Source organism: Elephas maximus, chromosome 4 (genome assembly GCF_024166365.1).
Source record: "Elephas maximus indicus isolate mEleMax1 chromosome 4, mEleMax1 primary haplotype, whole genome shotgun sequence".
Lineage (NCBI taxonomy): Eukaryota > Metazoa > Chordata > Mammalia > Proboscidea > Elephantidae > Elephas > Elephas maximus.
In genome coordinates this window covers 126,690,615-126,694,145 of record NC_064822.1, presented here as the reverse complement: position 1 = coordinate 126,694,145, position 3,531 = coordinate 126,690,615, and positions in this window count along the sequence as shown.

The window sequence follows — 3,531 nt, the reverse complement described above, 5'->3', positions numbered from 1 at the left end:
ACAGAGTAGAACTGCACCATAGGGTTTCCAAGGAGCAGCTGGTGGATTTGAACTCCCGGTTAGCAGCCGAGCTCTTAACCACTGCGCCACCAGGGCTCCAGTAATATATAAACATACTTGAAATGAGCTAATTAAATATTAACCTTATCTAAGGATATTAACTTAAAACTAAAATCGTTTCATATGAATTCAGTGATCTGAACTCTTAATATGCGAAATTAAATGCCATGTTCAATTTCAGTTTTTACACAAACATGAATATTGACGTTATCCATAAAACCAGAAAAAGCTGGCAATGGAAGAGGGGCTTGAGGTTTGTACAGCATGGCAGAATTTCAGTTTCCATTAAATAAACAACACATGACTTTAAAAATTAAACACAAAGCTGAATTTTTCATAGCAAATTGATTTAGTAAGTACTTGCATTATTTATTTATTTATTGCATTATTACTTCTTAAAGTGTAGGGAAAGTGACCCCTAGTGGAATTGCAATGGAATATTTCTTCAGTGTTTTACATTTATCTATTCAATTGATGGAAACCTTGGTGACATGGTGGTTAAGTGCTATGGCTGCTAACCAAAAGGTCGGCAGTTCAAATCCACCAGACGCTCCTTGGAAACTCTATAGGGCAGCTCTACTCTGTCCTATAGGGTCGCTATGAGTTGGAATCAACTCGTTGGCAATGGGCTTGGGTTATTCAGTTTGATATGTAGAAGCTAAAAGATCTGCAGAGTGCCAGGCATCATACTAGGCACTAGGGACAAAGACATAATTGAAAACTGAAATTCAGTATGATTACAAGGCAAGCATTCACAGGAAAGACTGATCAGAACTGCAGGAGAGATAGAGTGGAACTAGCTAATTTGGCAAGCATCTGGGGCAGAGATGGTCAGGGGAGGCTCCACAATGGAGTGCAGAAAAGGTGGAGAAAGACGACCCAGGGAGAAAGGTTTGGCCAACATGGTGTCTTCCAGAAATTGCCAGTGGTCTCACTTGGCAAGACATAGGCACTTGTAGGAGAGTGGATACAGTTAGAAATGTAGGCAAGGACCAGTCATAACATGCTACAGGGTTTGGCCTTTATCCTGTCGAAGAATGTCTCTCAGTGTTCTTTGGGTATTGTTAAGACAAAAATCATATTACGCCAATAGTGGAAACTGATTGAAGTTTATCTAACACATGATTTGCAAACAGGGGTAACATTTCGACTAGGGAGTCAAGAATGTTCCAAAGGGGAAAGAAGCTGAATACAACACTCTTAGACCAAATCTTACAGACAGTGCCACGGAAAAAGGGCTGGAGCAAAACGGATGAATAATTTGTGGTTAGGAAGAATTTCATATGGCATTGTCTTGAAGAACAACTAGAATAATTACTGATTTACCCTAAAACATAGCTCTAGTCTGACCTTTGAAATCTCCGTTTCCCAAAACTGACTGAGTTCTTCAAAAGAGCACTAGGTCACAGGCAACCGGTCTCCAGTAGGCTGTTTACTAGGCTATTGTTTGACTTGAAGGTGAATTTAGAAAATCAGTTTCCTCAAGGCTCAAGGTTCAAAAGGACACCTAAGCTCAAAATGGCCTGGGTGGGTCTCCCCAACTCCCTGGACCCAGAAATCTGCATTCCAGGAGAACTAAAATGGTTTTTCAGTATTAATAGAGCTGTTAACAAAGGTTGCACAAAAATATACTCGGAATGCTAATATCAACCAGGCCTTACCTAAGTATAGGAAACTTTTAAAAATGGACTTCTTTAATAGTTTTAAAACCTCAAAAAGACCATCTCACAAAGAGTAGAAGTCCCTTCAAGTCAGGGAGCAAAGGCAGAACTGGGAAGAGGATTAGGCGTGAGAGGAACTAGAGAAAAAGTAACAGTGTAAAATGTTGTGACTATGAGCAGAAAGGCTCCAGTGGGCCGAAAAAGGTGCTACACATACTACTACCAGCTGATGTGATGCAGTAGGTATGGGGGAGATCTCACAAATATCCAGCAGGAGCTGATAGCAATTTCTTTTAAAATAGCATCCCTGCAACCATTTACTTTCTCTGCAGTATGTTAATCCTTACGACAAGCCTAGGAGATGTATATTATTAGTTCCATTGTACAGATAGGGAAACTGAGCCTACAGAGATTAACTGATTTTTGTCAAGTTCATTTACCCGGTAAAGGGTGTGGCTGATCAATGCTCTGAATCCACCAATAGGCCTGGAACCCAGCATTTGGGAGTAAACCAAACCAAACCCAACCCATTGCCGTGGACTCAATTCCGACTTACAAAGACCCTATAGGACAGAGTAGAACTGTGCCATAGGGTTTCCAAGGAGTAGCTAGTGGATTTGAACTAGCTTTTGGTTAACAACCAAGCTCTCAGCTGTGTCACCAGGGCTCCAGAAAATAGGGAGAGTGGGAAAAGAAGAGGGTCAGAGACAAAAGCCTGGAAAATGGGAACATCTGAGGGAACAGCAGAGGAGGTGGTTAAGAATGCAGAGAGGGAGGGGTCAAAATGGTAGAAACATAACCAAAAGGGAGCCATATCCTGGAAGGGGGAGAGAGTAGGGGAGAGAGAAGAGAAAGGGAGAGTGAGAGTCCTGGAGAGAGAAAGAGAGAGAGATTGAGAATGAACGAGAGAGAGAAATTAACATTCTTGAAGAAAGTAGAATTCAACAATGTCAGATGCAGTAGAGAAATCAAGTGTTGATCATTAAAATCAGCAGTTAGGGGGTCATTGGTCGTCTCAGAGAGAAGTTTTAGTGGAGTGGAGGGCAAACCCTTTATTAAAGGGACTGGAGGAACAGACAGGAAGTGAAAGAAGGGAGAGAACTAGGGCAACCTACTTATCAAAAAGCTTGGCTGAGAAAGAAAGGAAGCTAGTTGAAGATATGTGGTTAAAGAAGGGTTTTCCCCCTTTAAATACTGAAAAAAATAACCAGGTTTAAATGTTGAGGAGAAGCAGACACAGAAAATAAGAGTTTGAAGGTAAAGTAGAAAGGATAAACTGATAAAAGTAAAGGACAGAAAAATAATCTACAGCCAAGAAGAAAAAGTTTGGATTGTCCAAAACGATGGCTGGAGGAAAGGAGGGAGGAATACATGATCTGCCTAAACGCAGAGTGGGGAGGAAGAGTCGATCCCATCCCCTGCTTTTTTCATCTGTGGTAGAAAGCAGAGACAGTGGCTGAGAGTCCAAGGGGTAGAAAAGGCAAGGCTTGAAAGAGAGGCTTTCTTACAATTGCTGTGAAGTATGGGGTGACAGATGACCTGAGACAAGCAAAGAGACTGCTGAGCAGCACTGAGGGACCCGCTCGAGTGGAGACCACAGTTGCGTTATGGTACAAGTCAGCACAGGGGTGTGGTGGACTCTAACAGTCCACAGGTACAGGAGCTGAGACGGCAGATCATAGGACTGACATTTTGCAGATTAGATATGGCAGAAAAGAAATGGAAGATGCTGCTGAGATTAAAAAATCATAATAATAAGGGAAGTGAAGTCTGGCGTTGGGGGAGGGGTGGCGTTATGATAGTCTGAGAG